The 13,854-nt window shown below is 44.9% G+C and overlaps 2 long non-coding RNA genes across 2 annotated transcripts; both read right to left on the bottom strand.

Annotated features, from left to right (window-relative positions):
- Positions 1 to 351: 351 nt before the first annotated feature.
- LOC143551151 (uncharacterized) lies at positions 352 to 10,604 on the bottom strand. The gene is made up of 3 exons (XR_013138447.1): positions 10,527 to 10,604; positions 742 to 1,015; positions 352 to 662 (listed from the first exon to the last, which is right to left on the bottom strand). It is a non-coding gene; the product is annotated as an uncharacterized LOC143551151 (long non-coding RNA).
- Positions 10,605 to 10,663: 59 nt separating this feature from the next.
- Positions 10,664 to 11,082, bottom strand: LOC143551152 (uncharacterized). Its single transcript, XR_013138448.1, has 3 exons — positions 11,010 to 11,082; positions 10,760 to 10,833; positions 10,664 to 10,683 (listed from the first exon to the last, which is right to left on the bottom strand). It is a non-coding gene; the product is annotated as an uncharacterized LOC143551152 (long non-coding RNA).
- Positions 11,083 to 13,854: the final 2,772 nt, after the last annotated feature.

Here is a 13,854-nt window from a genome sequence, read left to right as displayed (position 1 = left end):
AATAAGTTAGAGAATCATAACTTTTCAAAACCCACTTATATTGCCTTGGCAATAAGTTAAAAACCATAAGTCCTTATTGTTTGCCAAACACCTTTTACACATTATTAACTTTTCAAAAAATTTATAAGTTATAAGTTGATGGAAATAAGGAATCCCAAACACCCCCTAATTTCTCAAAATAATTAAAAAAAAACTTGCCATCACATACCAATATAATTTGTTCGAAAGAATGGAATTACAGAATCATAACTCATAAGCTTCATATGCAAACACCAAATTATGACTTGTTTATTTATATATTAAAAAAATAAAAAAATAAAAAGAATAGCAAACAAATGCATTGCTTCCAAGATCCTCAATAACTAGTGACAGTAAAATCAACCTTAACACAACCCAACATCCTCAAAACATTATTCAATGATAGTTCGATCATACATTCCATGATCAAATACTATATAGAACTCGTGTAGTGTCGTGCCACAACTTCATTAGCTTTTCTTAGATTTCTTTGCCAGCAGAGCACGATATTCTTCCCGTGCTTTAAACAGAACCCCATGAAATTCTTCAAAATAAGGTGATGTTGCATTCTTTGTATTTTCAAATCACTTAAGAACTTTCTTGTAAGGGCTTAAGATCCGACCATGATGTTCCTCGAGCAGAAACTACAAACACATGAAATTTTATGTTTTGAAGCAAAAAGATTGAAAAAAAAAGAAAGATATAACATTTTTATATCAATACCAGAAGTACCATGACTTCAGAAAATAAGTTGAGATCAGCAATGGACGGTTGCGATCTTCCAACCAAAAACGGTCCATCTTTTAGCCAATAAGTTTCTAATACAGTCAACGCTTTCTCAAGCGTCTTCTCTGCTTCTTGGGATGCTTGAGCGTTTGAAGGCATGCCGTTAAGTGGAAATATGACATTGTTTACAATAACTCCAACTGACCCGCGACGTAAATTGGCATGATGCCAGTCTAAAATAGAGTGGACCTTCGCTCTTTCAATAAGATCACTTGGATACTGAAGAAACACTAATGAACCCCGGGCAGATTACGGATAATCTGGGGGTTAAATAGATGTTTCCCACGAGGGGTTAGATCCGGCAAAGATGGTTCTTCTGATAACCTGCAAAACAAACACCGTGAGCTCGTCACTGAGAAGGGGGGGGGGTACCTCCTTGTGACCACCCTCCGGCGTGAGAATCAGACTAGATTGCTCTTGAATATAAGTGTATATTAAGAGATTGCTAGAGCAGATATCAGGTATAAGATGTAAGATACAAGATAAGATGAGATGATCATACCATTTGGGGTATTTATAGCCGAAGGTAGGTTTCCAAGAAGGTGTAGCCAGCTGAATAGTATTCCTGTTCTACCAACTGTGGCCTACGCACGTGCCATGCTGGTAGTTGGTGGGTAGGCAGCGGCTGACAGTGACCAGGCCTGCTGTGTACTATTCCTTTTCCACCAACTGCAGGCTATGCACGTGGTATGACAGGAGTTGGTGAGTAGGTAGCGGCTAATAGTGACATACAGTACAAGAGCATGCTGCTCGCCATACTGTTGTCAATGAGCTGTCGTATCTCTGGTCAGATCTTTTGCCCATACCTCGTCAGGTACAGTACAAAAGATCTTCCAGTATCGTACGGACTGGCTCATTTGGGCGGGAGTATTCCCCCTCCCGCCTTTGTGCGGGATTGTTCCCGGCTTTGCTCATTCCTTCAGGTGACTACTGAATTATTTTGAGAGCTAAGTGCCTTGTGCGTGTAGCCTTGCTGCGCGGGTGGCCTTCCCTGATGGCTTGTATCCGCAGCTGCGGGAACAGGCGGAGTACTTCACCATTGGGAGGTATTTCCTGCGGGAACAGCTTGCGTACTGCGCGTAAGGACGTCACGTCTCTGAGCATGGTGGGTCCTGCGGATCCAGTTGGTTTCTGCGCAGACGTCTCTCTTCAAGGTGAGTCCTGCGGGTCCAACTGGGCTCTGCTGGGACCTACCTCTTCAAGTCCCCCCAGTCCAATGTTCTTCTCATGAATGTTTAATAAGTGAGGTGAACTTTTGGACTTAAGGGTTTTTGAAAAGGGTTTAGTTTTAAGGTTTTCCATGGGGATTCTTCCCGCGGAAGTCCTAATGTCACTTGCAGAAATTCCTGACTTTCCTGCTTGATCTTTGGGTATGATGCGGGTAGGTCTGTAACCTCCTCGCAAGTCAGGAGCGTTGAGTCCCACTTGTGTGGATTCTCCATGAGGTTTTGGTAGTTTTGAACATAGTGATCAATTATGTTAAAACCACCAATTCCATCTTGAAGCTTCAAACAATGTAGTTCTCGACGTTCCCGCTATGCGGGGATGTTATTCCCGTTTCCGCAAGCATTGCCCAGAAGATCCTTCTTGGTTTCAATTCCCTGCGGAGCGCTAGGTATGTGAAGGGTTTTGCCTTGACACTGTACCCGCACTTGTCTTACGGTTACTTTACTTCCAAGGTATTCCTGGCGTCAATTCCCTGCGGGTGCTCAGTATGTGAAGAGTTTTGCCTTGACACTGTACCCGCACCCGTCTTATGGTTACTTGGTTGCCGAGGTATTATTGGCTTCAATTCCCTGCAGGTGCTAAGTATGTGAAGGGTTGTGCCTTAACACTGTACTCGCACCTGTCTTATAGTTACTTGGTTGCCAAGGTAAGGGGTATTTTCCCGCTTACTTGAATCTTTTTTGAAATTTTGAAATTCGAAGAGTTGGTGAAAGGATAAGAACAGTCCAAACTGTTGAAACGTCGTCGGACGGTTTCTTCTGACTGTGTCAGGACGTGCAGGAAGTTATGGCGACGTGACAGTACATGGTCATTCCAGACGCGTTTTCAGGCGCGTGGGCGCGATTTTTCGGGCGCGTGGCCGCGAAATTAATGGCACGCGTCCTTTCAACAGCTGTTGCCAGCTTGCACTTTGCCACGTGTCATAGTTTCATTGCACCTGCGATTTCTCTCTCTTTCGTATTAAATTCATCGCATTAATTGCGATGAGTATATAAAGGGGGAGAGGGTCCTTTGTAATTCACACTCACTCTTCTCTTCTTGTAAACCATTTCCGGCGAATACTTTCTGCCAAGCATTTTCCTGAAATCACTCTTCTTTACTTCCAAACCATGTCTTCTACTCACGATTTTGAAGCTGCTGCCGAAGAATCTGACGTGCACGTCGAGATCCCGACGTCTACGTCTGATAAAGACGATAAGAGCACTGCTGGCGAATGCCAGTGTGCTCTTCCGGCCGACCTCTATCGGTACGTCATCCGGAAGTTCATGCTCGAGCCGTTCGAGCCTGAGTTTCCGGAGCCACACCAGACGGTGTACGATGCCCCCAAGGGCAAGATAGGGGTGTACGCTGCATTCTTCGTTTATGGGAATCTCAGGTTCCCATTGACGAAGTTTGTATACCGTGTCTTGGAAAGGCACGGCGTGCATCTGACGGAGGTACACCCGATGGCGATCGCCAAGATCCGCCACTTTGAGTGGGTGTGCCTCATTCTGGGCGTGGAGCCCCATGTTGACCGGTTGATGACCTTCTATTCTTGGAGGTGCATCCAGGGGTGGTACACCTTGGTCAATCGGATCAAGGGGTTGAAGATCTGCGCTACCGAGCGCAGTCTTCGGTCGTGGAAGCGTGAGTTTTTTTATATCTCCGCTCGCGTCACCCCCCTTGCGATGACCTTTAAGAATGGGAGAGCACTCCCCGCCCTTCACGCCCTCAACTACCAGGAGGCGGAGTGGTTCGCCAAGATCTCCCGGGTCCAGACTCCGGTATACCGCTTTGCGGAGTCTGGGATGGTGATGCTTGGGATGAGCCGGGTGTGGAAGGAGGCGTCACAGGTTCCCATCGTCCTCGAATACGGTTTGAACTCTGTCCCTTACGGTATGCTCTGTCTTCTTTGTTTATATAGGTTTGTCTTCTAACTGTTTTTCTTTTATTTCAGAGGGGAACGACTTGCAGTCGCTCCTGCATCCGCGGGAGGCTGATAGTCCCGCTCGGATGGGTACTCGTGCTCTAGATGAGAACGAGTTGCCCATCCTTGAACATACGGCGGATCGGTTCGTGGAGGTCTACCCGCCAGGCCACGAGATCCTGAGCGCCAGGCGGCCAGGTAAGGAGTTATTCAACCCTCGACCCCTCAATGCTGAAACCTCTGCTGGAATTCCTCTAATCTTATGTTCTGATGAGGAATCCGCAGATGGTCCTCCGTTGGTGCGGAAGAAGAAGGCTGCCGGCGGGAAGGGGAAGGCGAAGGTTGCCTCCACTGCCGATCCGTTGCCTCGGTCTGATTCAGAGACCGAGAGCGAGGAGGTGGCGGGGAACCCTGGTGGTGATAAGACCACTGCTCCGGAGGCTGAGACGACCGTCACCTCCGAGCAGCCCAGGACAACGACGGTGAGCGGCGTGAAGAGGCCGGCTCCATCGGGTTCGTCCCCGCCTGTTCGCACTTTTAGGCTCAAGAAAACCCGTAAGTACAAACTTCCTTTACTTTTTAACTTCATATCTTTCCGCCATTATACTTATATCTTCTTTGTGCAGGCGTGGATGCTACCGCATTCCAGGGTGGAGCGGGGAGGAGCACCTCCGGACTCATGACGGTAGGTTTGGTCAACCTACCTGAGGCGATGACCCAGGCGGCTACGCCTGCTTCAGTTGTTGGTTCAGTTGCTCACCCAGTCGAGCCAACTGTTCCAACTGCGATGACATCTCCGCCGGCTGTTAGTGCCATATTTACTGAATCTGTTACTGAGCCGGCGGTGACTATTTCTGCGGGTACTTCCGCAGCGGCGACCACGGTTGTGAGTTCACCTCCGGTGAGTTCACCTCCGTTGGTTTCTACTGCGGTGGCCTCCATGCCTCCGACGTCGGCAGCTACAGCCGATCCTTCAGGTATGCTTGGGGCTTCTCGCCAACCTCTGCCTCCTTCCCATCTGCCTGACCTCTTGGATGGATTTACCTGGGGTTCAGGTGATGGGTTTGGCGGCTATTGGCCTGTTGTCGACCCTACAGGTGCGTAGGGTTCTTTTGGCCTTTTTTTTTTTTTTTTATATATCATCTTTTCCTAACTGCTTTTTGTTTTTTGCAGTGTCGGATTCCAATGAAGTGTATGTTCCACGCTGGAACATCCGCCGAGGAACAACCGTTCGCACGCCTGTGGAGTGCGTGGAGTGGGCTCGTCACGCAGCTCCCAGTGGTGCGTTGGGGGAAGCAATGGCTAGCTACCAGGAGGGTAGGCTAACCAATGAGCTGCGGATTCTCCTGGTCCGAATGCAGCCGCACGTCGAGCTGCTTTGTCGTGAAAACGACAAGTTAAAAGCAGCTCGCATCCAAGAAGTAGCTCAGGCGCGGGCTGTCCGGGAGGAGAACAAGAGGCTTGCCGCAGTGGCTGCGGAAAAGGAGAAGGCCTTCAAGGCCCTCGAGGTTGAAGTTCAGGCCCGGCTCGAGGCCCGTTCCAAGGCTGCCCAAGCTGTTAACGAACAGCTTCGGCTGGCTAAGGAAACTGCACGGAACGCAACCGAGAGGGCCACCAAGGCTGAAGCTGTTGCTGAGCCTCTACGCCTCGAGAATGAGGAACTTAAAACCAAACTAGAGGCGCTCCAACAGGCTCATGATGCATTGGCGATGGAAGACGCCAAGAAGCTCCAAGAGATCTTGGACCAGAGGGGGGTGCTTGACCATACTGAGCGGAAGCTAAAGGGCGTTGAAGAGGCTGCGGCTAGAGAAGTGTTGCTTGCCAACCTCAACAAAAGTGAAGCCGAACGCGCCCGTAACCAAGCTCAAGCTGCCCTCCAGGAAGCTCTGGTTACCAAGGAATGGCTTCTTCGAGAAGCGTTGTCGCAGGTAAGCTTAGCTTCATAATGTCTTCACGCTTTTCTTTGTAAACAGAAAAGGTTTTGATACTTGTATATTTTTTTTGTAGGTTGTGCATCGAGTCTTCACGGACACATCATACGACGATGCCATGAGCGCAGCCCTCAACGCTTCTCACTAGGATGGGGAAAAGGCCGGCTTCCTGCTTGGTCTAGGGTTCGTTGAGAAAGGCATCCCGCCTTCCAACTTCCCTTTATATGATGTTGATACTGAAGCTGTATATGACCAAGCAGTGAATCAGTATGCCGCCTTCCCGCATCCGGTGGTGGAGAAGGTGAACGAAGTTGCTGCTGCTGATGATGGGCTAGCTATCCTTAAAGCTTTCCTTGAACCGCCACACTCTACTGATGGTGCTGGTCCAAGTGGAAGTGGTCCTGAAGCTTGATCCTGAAGATCCCTTCCCACTGTTAGGATAGGTTTAGCTTGTATAGATTTATATTCTTGTAAGCGGGTAGTTACCCGGCCATTCTTGTAATGAATATTATGAAATATAAATCTTTGTGCGGGTAAGACCGCTACTTTCGCTGGATGACTTGCTTTATAAACGTTATATGACTTGCTCATGCATACTTTAGTTTAAATTAGCAATTTTCCAAGTGTTTAGAATAAGTTAACCTTTGAACGTGGTAGATAATAGGTTGAAGTTTTGCTTCCTCCTTCGTGATTGTGCGGGTAGGACCGTCACTTGCACTTAGTAGGATGGCTAAACTTTACCTATATCTGACCTGCGTGGAGGTTTTCCTCATCTTTTTGTTAGAAATTTTCTAAGTTTTTAGAATAAGTTAACATTTGAACGTGGTAGATGATAGGTTGAAGTTTTGCTTCCTCCTTCGTGATTGTGCGGGTAGGACCGTCACTTGCACTTAGTAGGATGGCTAAACTTTACCTATATCTGACCTGCGTGGAGGTTTTCCTCATCTTTTTGTTAGAAATTTTCTAAGTGTTTAGAATAAGTTAACCTTTGAATGTGGTAGATAATAGGTTGAAGTTTTGCTTCCTCCTTCGTGATTGTGCGGGTAGGACCGTCACTTGCACTTAGTAGGATGGCTAAACTTTACCTACATCTGACCTGCGTGGAGGTTTTCCTCATCTTTTTGTTAGAAATTTTCTAAGTGTTTAGAATAAGTTAACCTTTGAACGTGGTAGATAATAGGTTGAAGTTTTGCTTCCTCTTTCGTGATTGTGCGGGTAGGACCGTCACTTGCACTTAGTAGGATGGCTAAACTTTACCTACATCTGACCTGCGTGGAGGTTTTCCTCATCCTTCTGTTAGAAATTTTCTAAGTATTTTGAATAAGTTAACCGTTCGACGCGCGGTTGTCAATAGGTTAGTCCGGTTTCCTCTATCATGATTTGTGCGGGTAGGACCGGCACTTTCATTTAGTGGGATGATCAAAGTTTACCTATGACTGACCTGCGTGAAGGTTTGCCGTTTTTTGGGTTTATGCGGGTTTTGCCGCCTTCCCCACGCAACGACTTTCCACGTAATTATGCGGTGAATACCGGCATATCAGTGTTGAATAAATTAACCGTTCGACGCGCGGTTGTTAATAGGTTAGTGTTCAGTTTCCTCTATCATGATTCGTGCGGATAGACCGGCACTTTCATTTAGTGGGATGACTGAACTTTACCTTTAACTGACCTGCGTGAAGGTTTGCCGTTTTTTGGGTTTATGCGGGTTTTGCCGCCTTCCCCACGCAACGGCTTTCTTTCACACTTATGTGTGCGGTGAAGACCGGCATATCCGTGTGGAAAGTTCATAAGTATAAATGTAAAAGCGTCGATGTTCTAAGGAGAATCATTTCCATTAGAAGTGGCTCTGGGCCTTTACAAATTTGGAATTGATCTACATGCAAACTGTGTAATTGAGCTCCCTTCCATGTTGTTGGGATGGGAGTGCCATCGAGCCGATATGCACCTGGTTCGGGATCTCGTTGTTTACGCAGTATGTAGTCTCCAACATTGAAGCTGCAATTTTTATTCGTGTTTTCCCCAACTGGGGTTCTACACGCATCAGCCTGCTCAGCGTTCGTTACGCCACGAGGTGTGCGAGCGTCCCATCTTTGACAAATGCTTCGACGATGTCCTTTACGTCTGTGCATTCTTCAGTGTTGTGGCCTTTTGTCCTGTGAAAGTCACAGTATTTGCTCCGATCAGCATTGTGACGATGTCGGATTATTGGAGCCTTTGGCCATGGGAGCTCCTCAGTGGCGAATATCTCGGTGACGCTTTTGGTGAGTGGCGTCCATCTGGAGTTCTGGTTCGACTGTACGTTATCCCTTCCGCCTAACCGATGTTGCAAGCCGGATGAGGTGTCAAAGTTTACCCTTGACTGCCAAATGCCTAGCTTCCGCTTTTTGTTTAGTCTGGCGGTAAGGACGTTGTCTTCTCTTGTTTTCTGGGTGTAGAGGTTTGTGCTCTGGGGGAGATCTCTACCCAGTTGCTTCTCCGTTTTCGCAAAGCGTTTAGCTGCTGTCATGATGGCATCCCATGTGGATGTCATGCCATCTTTACCCGTTAAGGTGCGGATGAGCTCTGGGTCGTTCGCGCCCTGGATAAAAGCAGCGCGAACAAGATCTTCGCTAATATTACCCAGACTTAGCTTCTTTGAGTTGAAGCGAGTGATGAAGTCTGGCAAAGATTCATCTTTCTCTCGAATGCATTTGAGGATTGTCCATTGCTCTTCGGTATACTTTCTTTGTTAGCTGAAGTGTTGGCTAAATTTCTGCTGGAAGTCTTCCCAATCGTAGATGTGGTGGACCGGTAGACGATCGAACCACGCTCTAGCTGCCCCAACAAGCGTCATTTGGAACATGTAACACCACGTAGGTTCCGTCCAACTACTGACGGTTGCCCCCGCTATAAACCTGTTCAAATGATCGTCTGGATCAGATATATCATCGTAAGTGCCGATGTTGGACATCTGTTTGGCACTTTTCGGGACGATTGCTTCCGCAATGTCCCTTGCAAATTTGGACGTTCCCGCCTTTGCAGCAGTTGGTGTAAATGTTTTGGAGAAGTCACGTGGGTTTCCATCCGCGTTTTTTGGTTTGAAGGTTTCTCCAAAACGCCTTCTCGGTTGGGAGTCCGTTTCCTTACGCTTCCCTTTCGTCCTATGACGAGGGTTTGCGTCACTATCGGATTCCTCCGAATCACCGTCCAAGTACTCTCCGAATTCCTCAGGCTGTTGGAGTGAACGTAAGCGTTCATCCAACTCAGCTTGGAATTCTTTTTGACGTGCTTCCGCCCACGCTTTAACTTCATCGAGTGTTTGGCGGAGGAGCCTCGTTCGTTGTCTCTCTAACTGGGTATCGGTGAATCCCAGTGGGCGATTATTTACTGCACTTGCCCCAGCTTGGGTAACTGGGGTAGTGTTCGTAAAATTTACTGCACTTGCCCCGGCTTGGGTAACCGGGGTAGTGTTCGTAAAAACTGTGTAGTCGCCGGTATTCCCTCCAGTAGCTGGGGTTGTGGTTACCGGAGTTTCTTTAACCATCTTTCCAGAAGTTTGAAAAAACTGAAAAGAAATGAAGTTCTAGCTTTTATGCACGGATGGCGCCAATGAAGAAACACTAATGAACCCCGGGCAGATTACGGATAATCTGGGGGTTAAATAGATGTTTCCCACGAGGGGTTAGATCCGGCAAAGATGGTTCTTCTGATAACCTGCAAAACAAACACCGTGAGCTCGTCACTGAGAAGGGGGGGGGGGTACCTCCTTGTGACCACCCTCCGGCGTGAGAATCAGACTAGATTGCTCTTGAATATAAGTGTATATTAAGAGATTGCTAGAGCAGATATCAGGTATAGGATGTAAGATACAAGATAAGATGAGATGATCATACCATTTGGGGTATTTATAGCCGAAGGTAGGTTTCCAAGAAGGTGTAGCCGGCTGAATAGTATTCCTGTTCTACCAACTGTGGCCTACGCACGTGCCATGCTGGTAGTTGGTGGGTAGGCAGCGGCTGACAGTGACCAGGCCTGCTGTGTACTATTCCTTTTCCACCAACTGCAGGCTATGCACGTGGTATGACAGGAGTTGGTGAGTAGGTAGCGGCTAATAGTGACATACAGTACAAGAGCATGCTGCTCGCCATACTGTTGTCAATGAGCTGTCGTATCTCTGGTCAGATCTTTTGCCCATACCTCGTCAGGTACAGTACAAAAGATCTTCCAGTATCGTACGGACTGGCTCATTTGGGCGGGAGTATTCCCCCTCCGGCCTTTGTGCGGGATTGTTCCCGGATTTGCTCATTCCTTCAGGTGACTACTGAATTATTTTGAGAGCCAAGTGTCTTGTGCGTGTAGCGTTGCTGCGCGGGTGGCCTTCCCTGATGGCTTGTATCCGCAGCTGCGGGAACAGGCGGAGTACTTCACCATTGGGAGGCATTTCCTGCGGGAACAGCTTGCGTACTGCGCGTAAGGACGTCACGTCTCTGAGCATGGTGGGTCCTGCGGATCCAGTTGGTTTCTGCGCAGACGTCTCTCTTCAAGGTGAGTCCTGCGGGTCCAACTGGGCTCTGCTGGGACCTACCTCTTCAGATACCTATATAGATTTGATAAATAAATATCCATGTTGCAACAACAATGGTTTTAAGGTAAAGTTTAGAATTTGTATAAAGATATACACGACTCACCCGTGACTAGTCACTCCCGGGTACTTGCAAGATAAGTAGATAAGAATCGCGTGAGTGCAAATGTACACCCTAAGAAAGAAGCACAAACCTCTCAAAGAGTGTAAAATCTCCATAAGCTATTGTTGGATTTGGCACATGGGATTTATTGCTGCATAATAATGAACATGTAACCTCAATATGTACAATTAAACACAAAAATCTACAAAAGATGGTAGTATACAAACCTTTATATTCAGGGATATGTTGCTGGCATTTAAGGATTTCTTTAGTTATTTCCTCAAAATCTATCCCATTCATCCTTCATATAACATAATAAACACACATTAATCACATAAACCAATATAGATATGATTCACACAATATTGATCACAGAACTTAAAGTGAAACTAATATAATCTGATTGAAATATTTATACCGAAAGATCAAGAAACATCAACCAATTAATTTACAGAAAGAGGGAGGATACTAATTTACTTGCAGAATATGAGAATTGCTCGAGATGGTTGGGACATTCAATCGCAGTACACTTTAGGCATCATATTTTGGTGGTTTTTGTTGTTCCCGCCAAGCGAGGATGATTTGACCTGCGAATGAAGTGGGTCAACCTTTTGTCTTCGACCAAAACTTTTTATTGCAGGTCGAGCTTTCGATAAAAAAAAAGCGAAACGTGTTCTCTTATCTAAGCTTCTTCCCTGTGCATGAACTCCCCATGGTAGATGGTTCAACCACACCCGGTTCCACGAAATGATTGAGAACTACGACGGGGTTGCTAGTGATTTTAGTGTAATTGAAGATTAATTTGTTAATCAAGTTAATTGTAATATGAATTGAAATAAGTCGAGTGTGGTTTACACACTTATTTAATCTTATTATAATTTAACACCCTTATTGGTCGTAAGGGGCGAAGCCCCTAAGTAATGGAGGTTCCAAGTGGCGGGGGTCGGGGGCAGCGCCCCTGGTTGCAGGGTCCAAGGGACAGATCCCCTGGCCGGGGTCAAAGGTCAGCTTGGAATTTTTTTATTTTGGACATATGTTGTCTCATAAGTTTTAATGAAAACCAATAGGGGTACTTCACTTTGTTTTTATTTTCAAAACATAATAACTGTTGTGATAACTACAAAACAGTTGTCATTGACCCTAACCCTAATAATAATCGTTTTGATTATACGATCTCTTATGCTGGTTCATCAAAAACACACAAACTTACATACTTGATTCTTGCTCTAAATTCTGAGTTTTATCCAATCAATTCATTTGTGAACCACAAATAGTTTTGATCTAAAAGTGTGATTACGACTCTGATACCCGTTTTTCTACATATTTCCCCAACACATACCGTGTATCCTGATTTGCTCATGGGCAGATGGGGTGCCTCATCACCACGACCATATAAACAAAAGAAATTTGACCGTTGGGCGTGGGTTTCAAGAAGAGTCGTTCATCAACGACTAGATTTATAAACCTTTTTTATAAAAAAAAGGTAAATAGTATGTTTTTATAACCATTTATCAAATAATCTCCTACTTAATTATCCATTTATATATTAAAAAACTTTAATCAAATTTCAATCTCGAAACACCGCCCAGAATCAAAACAATTTGTGCAATGCAGATGACTCTAATGATTACTCATTACTGCACACAATTAGATTCTTCAACTTTCATCTACTCTGATTGGAACCAACAATCTCCTCCCCATTCACAATGTGAACCGAAGTGGTTTCCAAAACCCAATTGAAACCCACGTGAAGGCTTAAAGAGCATGTTAAAGTGTTACGTCATTGCCACATAGGCGTTTGACTTTTAAGTAAACCGTCATTTCACAATTTGGTGTAGTGGTTTTAACTTAAGGGTTTGTTAAAGTTAACCTCTCAACCAACCCCCATCCACCCCACCCCCACCCAAAAAAAATACCAATGGCCTGTCACATGCTACAGTTTCTTCCCCTTCACGCCTACTATAGCTTGACCGAAATGGGTATTAATGCCCCTCTTTGGCTCTCGCGTATCTGTGTTGCCCCACCTTGATCCCCTAAACTTAGCCTAATCGTTTATTGCTCTATATGTTTAAAATTTTATTCATGATATATTAGACCTATAATCGACCTAGTTTTGAAAATTACCTCCCGAAGAGAAATTTTAGTGGGACAAGGGAGTGTGTGTCAAGTTGGGAACAAGGAAAAGGAACTTCCCAAATATTTTTTCAACATAAAGTTGAGCAAGTAATCACAAATTTGAGATATATATAATAATTAAATTGACAATTCCTTTGCGATAATGTGTGTTACTTCAACTAGTATAACATAACATAAAAGTTGTCTTTTCACCCAACCAAAACATGATATCGAGCTAGTCCGACGGCGTATGATCAAACTATGAGGATGAGGATGAGGATGAGGATGATGATGAGACATCAACCAACCATAAAACACATATCATTTAATCAACTAATCGAGCAATAACACAACAAAGAAAATAATGGAATTGTATTTGATAATATAATTGATTAAGTAAATATAACTCAGGGTTTTGTGTACGCATAAAGTCCCCAAAACAAAAATGGAAAAACGGGAGTGTGATTACTCACCTTAGAGTGGTAAGCGAGTTAACGAAAATAAGGATGCGGAAATACGCGGGCCAACAACTTTCAAATGAAATGCCCTGAAAATACAGTATGATGAAATATATTAAAAACCAAGAATATACCAAGTGAAATTAAATTTAGAAACCAACGAAAACTCTAGTTATAAGAAAAACGAGAAATAAGCGAGCTGACTGACTTAAAATAAAATAATCTGGAAAAATTACAAAAAATCTTCTTTTAAAACCGAACAAGAATTATTAATCCCCTAACTCTAGTTAATGAGAAAACTAGAGTTAAACGAATGTCGGTTCGTTGTTGACTCAAATGTTGGTATGAGACCGTATTCGGGTCAATTAGATTCAAAAAAATGAAATAAGACTAAAGCATAAAAGGTCAGAGGCTAGTTCAGGTTGGTTCATGGTGAAATCGAAAAGTCCTAAAATAACTTTAACATAAACCTTAAATGGCCCGGACAGAATTGACCATCGTGCCCCCATCAATCATTGAAATTGATTGAGGGTTTTAAAATGTAAAAATGTACAACTTTCATGTTCAACACTTACCCGAGATTTCTTGAAGAACTAGAAGAAATCATGAAGATTAAGAAATTGAACTTTAAGAACTTTGAGAAAAATACACCAAGGATCGAGTTAAGAGAGAGGTTACGATGAATAACAAAGGATGAAAGGGTTATGAGGCTTAGTTTGTACAGAGGTGGTTAGGCTTAAGGAACAAGA

This window comes from Bidens hawaiensis, unplaced genomic scaffold, assembly GCF_021521415.1.
Source record: "Bidens hawaiensis isolate Kalapana, Puna unplaced genomic scaffold, B.hawaiensis_p1.1 tig00016270_1, whole genome shotgun sequence".
In the NCBI taxonomy this organism is placed as follows: Eukaryota; Viridiplantae; Streptophyta; class Magnoliopsida; order Asterales; family Asteraceae; genus Bidens; species Bidens hawaiensis.
The sequence above is the reverse complement of the archived record's forward strand: the minus strand, read 5'-3'. Positions and strand labels throughout refer to the sequence as shown.